This window comes from Rhamphochromis sp. 'chilingali', assembly GCF_963969265.1.
Source record: "Rhamphochromis sp. 'chilingali' genome assembly, chromosome: 4".
Taxonomy (NCBI): Eukaryota; Metazoa; Chordata; class Actinopteri; order Cichliformes; family Cichlidae; genus Rhamphochromis; species Rhamphochromis sp. 'chilingali'.
Genome location: NC_137948.1, coordinates 2,105,807 through 2,118,523, shown reverse-complemented (window position 1 = coordinate 2,118,523; position 12,717 = coordinate 2,105,807). Strand labels below are relative to the sequence as shown.

At 45.8% G+C, this 12,717-nt stretch overlaps 1 protein-coding gene across 5 annotated transcripts in view; it reads left to right on the top strand.

Annotated features, from left to right (window-relative positions):
• Nucleotides 1–12,717, top strand: part of neurl1aa (neuralized E3 ubiquitin protein ligase 1Aa) — a 51,040-nt gene that overhangs the window by 20,450 nt on the left and 17,873 nt on the right. The gene's annotated exons all lie outside the window — the stretch shown is intronic.

The window sequence follows — 12,717 nt, the reverse complement described above, 5'->3', positions numbered from 1 at the left end:
GGGCTCTGTGTCAGAATATTTAAATATAGTTAATAGAATTCAAACATGGCGCTTTTACCTTAGTCCGTCTTTATTTAGTCAAGATTTACCAAACTAATTGGAAAATGGTGGGTGTTCAATAAGAGCGCCCAGCTGCCTTTGTCCACCGGTCCCCACAGGCAGCTTAATCCAGCCCCAGTGCTGCGTTTCATGAGTAATTAGCTTTTGTCCTTCTAGAATAACCTTGAAGAAAAGTTCTTTCACAGCTGATCACCAAAAATCTTCAATTCAGAGTCTTTAATTTGTACATCTTAGCCCTGCATGCATCAACATCCAAGATAAGGATTGGAGAATGGTACCAATACATATTGCTTTAGATGTCATACACAGTCAGGTGAATGTGTTGGGAGCAATACGGAGACCCACCAACCTTCTGATTGGTGGATGACACACCTGTATCTACCTTAGCCACGGTCACCTTCTTTTCTCGTCACTTTGAAAAACCTCTAAAGTGATAAGAAAGTAACCGGGTGTAAAGACAACCTTTCATGTTGGTGTTTTTACTTTTAACATCACTGCTGTTGAAAAAGTGAGTTCTCCTTTTGTTTACTGTATGTCTACAGGTTACTCACCCCGCTGCTGTGTGCAGTAAAGCCTTCGGCCAGCCTCAGAAATATTTGGCCCACATGTTTACACCAGAGCAGCGGAGGCACACTGTTGTGCATTATCCAGCTATGCTACGTAGCTTAGCATGCATACCCTGCGTACATAGCACAGGATAGTATGGCCGTGGCTTTGATGTGGGAACTTGTGTGCTCGTTCTTGTTTTCCCCTTCAGAGCGGATGCTGTTGTAAAAATACACCAGGGGTCACATGTCCCATGTTTGATTGTATTTGTGCTGGTTGACAATATCTCCTCCAGGCTGGCAGCGGCGGATGTGTAGTGTCCCGAGCATGAGGGGAATCCATATTCTTTGTTTTCTCTGTTTTTACACCATAATTGCTAAAAGTCTCGTTGCCGTTTGCAACATTTTTCCTACTCAGTCGGTGTTTGCAGGGAGGAAAAATGGTTATTAATGGTTGTTTCATTTTAAAGGAACATTCAAAAAAGGGTTCATGCACATCAAATGCACAAGCTGAGCTTAGCACCCGGAGCTTTAGGGTGATTAAACTCTCTGTCCAACATCTTTCTGAGATGCCTGACCCTCGAAGACACTGCTTCAAGCACCGTTTTAATCAGAAACTGGTCCTCTCCCCTTAAGCCTTCTGCTTAAGTCATCCTTACTGTCTTTTTACTGTCAGGCCATGTGCAGGGCTGCCTACAGAGTGAGTCTCAGGGGGCCTACAGACTGACATCTGCCCTCATAAACGGGGGCCTGTTCAGAGGGGGGGGCACTACCAAAGGCTGAGAGAGAGAAATGCATCACCCAGACCAGACACCATCTTTGTGATGGTGAAAGGCCAATTGTGTCAGCTCTGTGCATCACGTTTCTGTGCGTTTCAGGAACCTTTTTACTGCACAGGCCACATCCGAGGCTTTATTTATGGAGCAGCTACAGTAGTAGCTGTAGTCCTCGCCACTCTAATCGCTGTCTTGGATCAATTTGGTCTGGCAGTTGTGTACATTTTATCTTTAAGCCCCTTTTTTTATTTTAATTTGTGATGTTCACAGTTGTAACCAAGCTACAGCGCACCTGCCAGAGTCCCCTCTCAGATCAATAACATTTATTTTCTCTCCACATCCGTCTCTAACAGCACTGCGTGAGATTATTCACTGTGCCTGCTTGGAAATGCTGTAATCCTCGCTACATAAAGAATGAATTAAAATTCTGTGGTGGATTAACCGTACAGCTTGTTTATGCAGCGCAACAGTTTCATAACGTACAGCAGCCTGTGGTCGTGTGTTCATTCAGTGGGGACAGTGATTCAAACGCACTGAAAAGCCTCCAGTATCTCTCCAAATCACCCATTCTGCCTGTCTTCATAGCACTTTACATGCTTCTTCTTCCAGCTGTTTCATTACGCTGCACAGTTACTGGCACCCAGTTTATTTAATGACTCTGATGCATTTACTGACTGTCAGTTCATATTTGGAGGGCTGTTTTCCTTTATTGAACGCTTACCTTAGGCAGGTGCTTTGCTTTATTGTGACTAATGGTAAAACAAGTGCAAGGCTGGTCTTGTCTCAGGTGCTCCCAGGTTGTTGCTCTGCAGCTCAGTGCTCTCACCTGCCGTTCTTACAGCCCACAGACAATTAATATTAGCTGCTCCGTTTAATAAGTGGCTACATGCGTGCCTGACATCATCAGGGATCTGGGACAGTATCCCAGATCTGCTCCAGGGCATCACTGGCTCTTGGACAGTCTGAGGTGCTACCTGGTGGTGATGGATGGACTGAAACATCCCAGAGGAGTTCTGTTGGATTTAGGTCAGGTGTGAGGACCAGTCAATGGTATCAGTTCCTTCATCCTCCAGGAGCTGCCTGCATACTCTCGTCATGTGGGGCTGCGCATTGTGGAGCACCGAGGGAAACCCAGGGCCCCCTGCGTAGGGCCTGACGATGAGTCTAAAAATGTCGTCCCTGCCCGTAGGTTAACATTGTATGCCTCCACAGACCATGGGCATGCTGAATGATGTTACAGGCAGGCTTATGCAGACTCTTTCCCGTTGGCCACATGTTCTTAGGGTGAACCTGCTCTCACCTGTGAAAAGCACAGGGCTGCCAATTCTGGTATTTTATCGTAAATGACAATTCAGGATGCCAGGTGTTGAACACAGCGTCCACTAATGGACTTCGGCCCCTCGGCCCCCTTCATGAGGTCTTTTTCTGATCATGTGGTCAGAGCCATTCACACCAGCAGCCTGCTGGAGGTCATTTTGTAGCTCTGGCAGTGCTCATAATGTTCCTCTTTGCACAAAGGAGCAGATGCTGTGTCTGCTGATGGGTTAAGGGCCTGTCTCCATGCTCCTGAGACTCTACTGGGGGGCACAGCAAGCCTGCTGCTGATGTGCCATCCCGGAGGAGCTGTAGGGTCCTGGTATCACCACATGGACTCTAGGCAAATGCAAAACTAGTGATAAGAGAGTCAGGAAAGATGAGAAGGGGAAAAGTGCCCGTGAAATCCACCTGGAAAATCATCCTGTGTCATTGTTGCCCCTCTAGGGAACCTGACTGAACTTCAGCTCAAACTGATTTACAGCCCGTGCTGCTACTTCATAAAATACCAGATCAATAGCTTGATGCTCTGATGAAAGTGTTGCTTTAATTATTGGAGCAGAGTGTGCGTATCGTCCTGTTTCCTCTGTCACGCAGACACTTCTCTGTCCTGAGACCGCTGTGCTTCTCTTTGGGAGCAGTTCAGTAACATAAGTGTAAAACTCTGACTTTATGTTCAATCTGGCAAAACACTGCGATGTGAGTTTGTTATTAAAATTAAACGAGGTCATCTGACCTAATGTTAATACAAAACATCTTTTCTCTATTTTCAGTCAGTGAGATTTTAGAAGCTTAATCGTCATAATTTGATCCCACTGTTAGAAAAACGTTTCTTTTACCACGTCCAGGCCAGCGTGTCGAGCAGCCTCAGTGGGCTGCGAGTTGTCGTTTGTTCACCACCTCGAGGCTGTTCTGAGGTCTGCTCAGGATCGGAGGATGACCTCAGGTGACATTTAGGATGACTTTGATGTAGAACGATTGAAATGGGAACCGTGTCATACGATAGTCTGCCCCGCAGTAATCACCACGAGGGCGACACCACACACGAAGAGTCCGGGGGGGGCGATTTAGTGCTTTCACGCCTCCACGAGCGCGACGAGAGCAATTTTAAGATTTTCACCTGTCACCTTCCATGAAGCTGGGCCATAAAAATGATGGAGCGACTCCACTACGTGTACACACACGCAGCTTTGTTATACACGTGATTTCTTTTCACGTCAGTCTGCTTTGCCAGGAAAGTTTGGAGCCTTCGCAGCATACAAACATCTCTGTATTTTAGGCTCCTGCTGCAGAGAAAGGTGTCAGATATAGTTACTTCTCCGCTTAGAAGCCTGGGGTAGCGAGTGATTGACTGCACCTGGCTCGAACGGGGCAAACACAATATTGTGGAGGTTTGCCAGGATAATCTTTTGGGCAGACCGAAGCTGTCCCCACAGGCTTGAAATCCAACGAGCCACAAAGGCAGTTTAATATACACTGATTTCCCGGTTCCTAGGGTTAGCCGTCACTCTCGTACGCACGCACACACACACAGCAGGACTTTACTTGACATCGGGAAGGAGGTTGAGTATCTGAGTAATTCCAGCTGTTGTGAAGCCAGCAGGACTCAGATTGTATGAGTCAGTCACTGTGGAGCTTTAATCAAGACGGGCCCTCTGTGGGACTTCCCTGAAGGACGAGAGAGAATAAAGTCTGATTGCAAAGCCTCAAGGCCGCTAACACCTCTCGACCGGGCTGACTCAGAGTAGGTGTTGGCCAATCTAGCTGTCACCCCAAAGAAGCACAGCAGTTAATTTAGTTCATACAAAACATGGAAGAGAGGAATGGAGGAAAGCTGTAGTTACACTCTCCAAAGAGCCTCTGATATCTGCAGTGTTTTCAGCTTTCCTCAAGTGATGGATTGAATTACGGGGTAGCTTTGGACTGGAGAATGAGGTCCCACTGAGCCAACAGGAAGCAAAAACACTTGCTGTCACTCAAAACACTTGCAGTTATGAAGGTGGCGCCGATTTTAAACTCTAAACCATGAAACGTGGGGCAGTGGCGTGCTGAAAGCCGCACGCTCCTCTCGCTTACGTAACCTCGTGTTATTCTGCAGGACGACTCCGCAGAGACCGCAGAGCTGTGCTTTTGTACAAAGATGACAGATGTGCACGAGGTGTAAAGAAGTGCAGCGAGAGTAAAACAATGTGCGAAGCTTTGACGGATGAAGGCGCAGCAGGAGCGGCTCTTTGTTTACGTCTTTCACGAGATGTGTCAGAGCTAGCTTATCTCTGACAGCGTGTCGGCGTGCGAGGCGGGGTCGTCCCGTTCTGAACCGTTCGCAACACGTCAGCCTCGGTGAGGCTAAAGTGAGCGATGCCACCTCTGATAGAAACTGCATCGCTCATGTGCTCCCGGGTAGCTTTGCAGCAGGTTTGCTTCGGAAAGCAGGTGGAAGAGCAGCTGAAAGCAGGTTTCCCTTGACTGATGTTAAAAATGTTGGAAATGGTGATAAGGCACAATATTTGTCTTTTTTCTTTGGAGCTGTCAAAATAAAATGCAGCTCGCATCTGGCAGCGTTTAACACTGACGTCCGACACCTGATTAGTCACTGCAAAACACGGATAAACTTCAGACGCTGTCGTCAACTTTACTCAAGACTTCTGAGAAGTAATGTGACATTAAAGAGTTTCCCTGCAAACTGGCGTAATGAACATGCTGGTAGTTTTACTGTTTCAGTCTGTTTGATATCAGTGGGCTAAAAACAGCTTTCACCACTTTCCAGATATCTCGTGTTGTGATCTCTGCTGTTTTAGCTCTATTGCATTGCTCTAATGATATCATGTGACAACATTACCCTGTGCCGTCAAATCTCTAATGTTTCATTAACTTGCTGTCATTCAGCAGTAGAAGAATATTTCTTGTTTTTTCTTCGGAAACTCTCGAGCCTTTTACCAGAAACCTCCCTGCTCCTCGTCCTGGTCGTCTTCTTAGAATTTGGTCCCTAGAAGAAGTTTATGAAAGCGGGGCTAGATTCTTGGCTTTGCATGAGGGTCTGTTTGTCACAGTGGGAAGAAAGTGGGACTCACCGAGTGAGTCTATAAAGAAGACAGTCTGGTTTCTTTTGCCAAAGCCACACACACTATCTGCAGTGAAAAACGTTCTATACATCGAATGACGAGATGAGACCGCCGCGTGATGAGACGTGACAAATCTTAATTATTAAAGTCCAAAAGTGTGTTCAGAGAATAATAAACACTCTTTTCTTTCGGACACAGCGACCGAGTCTGATCTCCTCTGTCTCCCTCCGTACTGTACTCTGGCACCGACGCAGGAACTCCGCCAACTTCTGGAGTGACAGGAGTCTATTAGCTGTGTTTGAGTTCTGCGGCGCGGGTTCCCCTACTTCTGGGAGAAACCGACTGCTTTCAGTGAAATGATGATTTGATTGCTGCGAGCACTTGACTGGCGCTGGTGTTTGACTTGGCAGGATTCAGCCTCCCAGTTAATAGCGGCACTTACAAATCCTGACGCTTCACACAGGCCCTCCAATAAAAATACACAAAGCAGAAAAGATGGTGTAAATCTGCTCTTTTTCTCTTCTCATTTAGGAAATGTAGTGGGTTCAGTGTTGTAAAGACCTCAAGACACCAAGCAAAGCAAATTTAGCAACGCTGTGTTTCTTGGCTAAACCGAGCTGCGTATAATTCATGATGGCTGTTGGTGAGAGAGTTCAAAGGCTAAGAAGAGTAAACAGGATTTGTATGATTTGGCATTTACGATTCGTTTCAAATGAGCGTGCTTTGGCTGAGTCGGGCTCTCTGTAAGCGCTGAGCGGTCCAGCAGAGAACTTTTAACAGGGGTAAAGTAGCGGTGACTCATCGAGATTCATGTCGACTGATTCTTCTCAACTCTGGGTAAAATCGGACCAAACAGAGTTCAGATCGCGATGCTCAGTGGAGACGCTGCCAGAGTCTCAGTCGCCCTCCGAGTCTTTTGGGGAATCGGTATCTTAATCGAGCGTAGTGTTACTTTGGGCTCGGCTCGCTCTTCCACACATCTCACAGTGGGTGTACTGTTTAAGCAGTTACGGCACATCTGCAAGCCACCTTGGAGCCCACCACTCCCCCACTTCCTTTTCCTGCAGCTGCTGTTTAGCTTCTCTTTCACCTCCAGGTTTGGTTTGAAAAGCACAGTTTCCAACAGTAAACAGGAGTTTAAACCCTGTAACGATCCCCCAGAGGAGGCTTTAATGCTTGAACGGTAACCCTGTGAGGTAAACTAGGATCGCTTGGATAGTTTTCACACTGTTATGTCAAATTTGTCTCTATTTTAAGTTCACTGACTTCATCAGTGTCACAGGTGTTGTCAGTGATATCTTTTCTTTGCTACTGCTTTTCCATATATTTACCATTTAGTTAATTAGCAATGAAAATCGTTGTTATTCCAAAATAACTGATATAAGTCACTGTTTTTTATCTGAGTGCTGATGTTTCTCGTTTTGTTCTCCATGTTTAGATGTTCCTACATTTCCTTTAATGTTGTCATTGTAACAACATGAGTCGGAATAATCTATACATATATTTAAAAGTAGGATTTGTGTATTTGGTCTGTGAAAAGGTGTTTTAAGCCCTGACCAAACAGTTTGGGTGCCTAAATCTAAATGGAGAGTAAAAATGACAGTAAGTTGAAATATAATCCAAAAATAATGGTGACTGAAAATGAACCTTAAACATTTTTAAATATGCATTTTAAAAGGAAAGAGAACACTACAAACAGCCGACGACGGGAACCCGAGTTTCCTCTCAGAATGGATGTGAACAAATTTAGGACGAAGTGGAAAAACTCAAAGGACAAATGTCCCAGCATTTAGACAGAGCCTGGACTGTCAGCTTATTTAAAGTGTTAGATTTTTAAACATGCCAAAAGAAGGAAATGCACCAATAAAACAAAAAACAGGTCTAAGAATAGACAACCCGTAAATTTTAAGAGCTGTGGACCTCGTCAGGGTTTCACAGAATACAAGAAGCATAAAGTAAACCTTTAAACTCATAGAGGAAGTGACCCCGACAGACATTTATGTTTTGTGTGGCTGGAAACGACGTGTGAACGAGTTGTGAGTCTAAACATTAGCTGAAAGACACTAAAAGTAAGCAGAGCTATGCATGAATCCTGTGAGCTGGTCTGAAAGAAGCACCTTTCACATTAGACGGTTCATTTTCCAACAGTGATGAATGCACTCTCCTCCATATGTGTGCAAGCAGAGTGCTGGATGTTTGTGGAGGGGCTGTCGGTCTCCTCGCAGTAATAATTAGCCTTTCTCCGTGTGCGAGCACGGGAATAAAACTGGGGGGCTTTATTATAAGAACTTTATGATGGAGGTTATTAGCGCCGAGGTCTTGGCATGCCGATTGGCAGAGACACGGCGGCACATGCTGAATTCTGCCGATGACCTAAGGGACGGGGCTTTTGTGACTTACCGGGCATTTTGCCCGGCTCTTTGTTATGGCCATGTGTTGCCCTGAGAGCATGCTGCTCTTTCGAAAAGCCCCAGGTTCAAAGCCTCCCAGCCCGATTGGGGACTGGGGATTGGGCCAGTGCCAGGGAATAAAGAACTCCCAAACATCTAGCACAAAGACCCCTCTGACTCCATCCCTCCCTTCTACTGTCCCTCTCTTGCTCTTGTTTTATATCCTGCTCGCTCTCTCGCTTGGCCAGTCGGTCTGCGTTGTTTTAATCCCCAGGTCGGTCACTGCCGAGCTCCACGCTGCCTCTTTCTGTGTTGTCTCCCTCACTCCGCTTTATCTATTCATAACAAAAGCTTCCCGGATATCCAGCTATACCTTCCAGCCCTCTTAGCTGATCCCAGCTGGACAGTTCCCTTCACATCTGCAGACACCCTCCCCGAGTCCTCTTCTCTCGCTTTCAAATCTCTTCAGGATCCTTCTTTTCATTGTCTTTCCGAGTTCCAGCTCTCCCTCTCAGTCTCTCCATCTCTGCTGACATCAGATGAAACCCTCCACAGACTGTGGATAAAGATAAGCCCTGTGAGATAGACTGTGTGCGTGAGAGAGAGTAAATCCTCCACCTCCAGCCCCCCACACCCTCTCTCCAACACCGGCTCAAACCCCTGGCACGTTCCTTCTGCTCAGGCTAGCAAAGCCGCTAAGCCAGCCTCTCCCTCTATCCGCCTCCCCATGCGCAGCATTAGCTAACCTGCTTTGTGGCTATTCGCTAATTAAAAACATTTACGGTGCTAGCCTGCGCGGGCCAAAACGGGCACGCTGCCATTCTCCACTGACCCGCCCACCCCGCCGATTCCCGTCTATGCACTCGCGATAGATCAGCCCAACAGGTGCTACGTTTGGTTTGCAGCTCACTCAGAAGTGAAGAATCAGGTGATTCTGCTTCATTTCTCCAGCTCCTCCAGGCTCACAGTCAGCAGCTGCAGTGTTAGAGAGACGTGAGCGCACACACTCACACAAATGCAGTGTTTAATGCAAAGTGAAGAAAATGTGGCATCGGCCAATAGGAGAGCATCTGTGAGTGGCGGCTTTGAAAGGGACCAATAGGACAAAAGGCCTGTATCGACTAAAAACGCAGGTGCACCATGATTAGCGGGCAGCAGCTGGTGAGGTCGCAAACGGACACGGGCACACAAACGCATGCTGGGCACGCACACACACACACACACACACACACACACACACACACACACACACACACACACACACAGTAAATGTTCTGCAGTCCTTTCAGAGCTCTCTCTGTCCTCCCAAGCTAACAACGAGCATTAGGAGCACATGCGGTACGGCGTTGCTCCGTCTCTCCGGCCTTTGATGAATAAAAAAGCAGAGAGAAGAATACACTGTGCCCAATCTGGTATGAGTTTGAAATGACTGCTCTTTGAAAAGTGAGGGAGGAAGGGGAAGAGAGTGAGACGTAAAAGGGAACATAAACCTTGAGAGGAGCTTCACAGGGGAAAAGCTGATAAAAGATGAGTTTTTTAGAGAAATAAATTTCCCGTGTATATGGGTTAATGTTCACACATTCTGCATTTGCATCAGCGCGACACTGAAGGTGCGAGAGAGGGAGATGATGTGCGGCTCTTTGGAAGCCTCCATCAATTCCTTTCTACACAAATCCAGCACCGTCACGGGCAGCACCACCCCCTCCTTTGCCGGCTTTGCTCCTCTCGCTGTTATCCTCCCTCGAGGCATGCCATCATCAGCTCCAGTCCCGGAAGTCTTGCAACAAAGTCTGTCCCATCGTAATCCAATTTGCGACAGAGTGATGGGCAGCAGATAACTGCAAGAGGCACGCAATTTGGTTTGGTGATGTCATTCACATCCCCCACTGAGTCAGAGCGACCGGGCGGCATGCCTAAAAGGAGAGGCTTTCCCTCATCATCAGTGAGTGAAATGTAAGGCTTCATCAAGGAGTCTTTGCTTCATTAAAGGTCTCCCTTCAGCAAATGAAGCTCCAAGGAAACTGCATAAAATCCAGAAATGGACTACGTGGCTGATTGAGCTGTTCAATTAAAACCCAACATCCCAACATCCACACGTCGTCAGGCCGTTCATTTGCACAGAATCTCCTCTAAGCTAGGGCTGAACGATTATGGAAAATAATCTAATTGCGATTTTTTTGCCCCAATATTGCGATTGCGATGCGATATGCGATTATTTTTTTAAGGTATTTGTCTTCTGTATTATTAAACAAAGACAAGCAATACATCATATAGTATGGCCAATACTATATTACATTAATTTTAAACTGTTCTTTCCTGGAAGACAGACCTCTGTTATGATGACATGAGGTGATGCATGAATTGATGACTGACATTTTTATTTAACTTCTTCAATCACAACAGTATATTTGAACATACACAATAGTTTATTTTTAGCTTACAAACATCTGAGCATAAAGTGCTGACAAGGAACCCTGGTGTAAACATTAAAATGAAAGTCAGTACAATGTGCAGATTGCAGAAATATACATAAAAAAAATCAGTGGCTTTACCACACTCAGTTTTTCGACATCTGTGAACTACTAGACAGTCATTCAATTAAAAAATAATATTAAATAAATAAAACTAATAAATAAAAAATACACACATCTTACTGATCTCTGCAGTCAGTAACATTACACATAAAGTGCAAACATAATAGCAATTGTATAAACACACACACAAACACGCCTTTAAAGTTTAAAGGCGTGAAATTGGACGGTCTAGTTCTGATTAGCGTCACCGCTGTCTCGGTGGAGTTTAATAAACTCGGCCGTCTGCTTCTTGCTATCTAAAATATAACCAGACACTGGTGTAAATTCTCGACTGTCTCATACTTCTGTTTAATAAGTTTTCTGTTTGACGTTTAGTCAGCTGTGTGAAAACCAAGGAGGAACCCACCCGGGGGATTAATAAAGTTTTATTTTATCTAATCTAATAACTTTAATCTCAGCCAAACCGATTTACTCACGAACAAACAAAACACTGAAAAAAGCCCAACAATAACATTTTTAGGTTGTCTAAGTGACTTATATATTACGTTTAACCCGAGCAGCGAAACTCCGCGGTGATCTGAAAATGATGTGCCGGGAGTTGTGCCGTTCTCGGCCGCATCAGTAACCCTCGAGCTCCCGGCTAGCTGTCGAGCTGGTGGGTAGCAGACGCCTCTGAAAACGTCGAAGCACTTTTGCAAATATGGGATATCTTGATAAACCGAGCAGATATTTGATGTTTACACAACTACTTTCTCGCCTGAAAATATGTTAAAAGTTTATTTTGTGACCCAGAAAGATTAGTATGAGTAATTTTAAAACTTAGTAGCTACCGCCATTGCTGGAAACTGGAGTTTGGCTGGGCCGCGCTATGAATTCTGGGATATGGTAGTAATTTGGACAGCCTTCGGCGCGTCGCTGTGACGTAATCGGTCTACAAATGCGGCCTCAGGAGGATGCAGCCCATGAATTGTATAATATAATCGCAGTATAATCGCAGCCTTTGCGGTTAGAAAATTGCACTTGATCATGTCGCGATATTCTCGCAAATGCGATATATCGTTCAGCCCTACTCTAAGCCCTGGTTTTCATGGAGGCTGAGAGTCCATCAGTGTGGGATTGATAGCTGAGAAAGTAGATGAAATTCAAGCTAGTCATCTACAGCTAGCCTCGGGGACTCTGGGGAAACTGCTGCACGCTTCTGAGCAGAGGTGTTTAATGGTTGATTAGCAGTCTTTGGGAGTCGCCCTGTGCACCAAAGGCACTGTCCTCTCCGTTTTATCCCTCGCTGAGAAATCAATTAGCACGATTACAAGGCCTTAGTCCCATTAAACATTAATCACAGGGCGTCACGGTCTGAGTTAGCAGCTAGCTTTAATCGACGACTGACACGACGGTCTCGGCTTTACAGCGCACGATCTCATCAGACGGCATTTCAGCGATGATGCAGAAAATCAGACGTGTAACTCTCAGAGGATGGAGCGCCGAGCAGACTGCTGTCATCTCCACTTCACTCCAACATATCACAGACTGATATTTGATGCCAGTCAGCGTCTCTGTAGATGAGTGAGATATCCTCTTAGGTGATCGTTTTATTAAGGTGTGACGGTGGAGCTTGGATCAGGGAATGAGGAAAACTCTGAAATGTGTCAGTGATTATCCAAAACAACAGATTCAAATGAAAGTCAAAGGAGGTAGAAGACGGACGAATTCTGCTTCCACCTTTTTATTTGGACAATATCCAGAGTATGCAATGATGCCGTGATCCAGTCGTCTGAATCTTGGTCGCTGACCTGAAAACTGATCTGAAAATCTCATCTGTGCCAGCAGCAGTAGAGTTTAAAGGTCAGTGACTGATGGGGATGAGTCGGTTTACTCCAGCAGCATCGGCTGTATGAAACAGAGGCGCGCAGCCTGAACAGTGGAGCCAATGCGATGGTTTCACCCTGTCAGCAGAGGGCAGGTTTTCTGGGTGTGGAGGCACAAAAATGATCTCTTACTTCATTCATGACCTCATTAAACACTTTTCTGATCTCTGC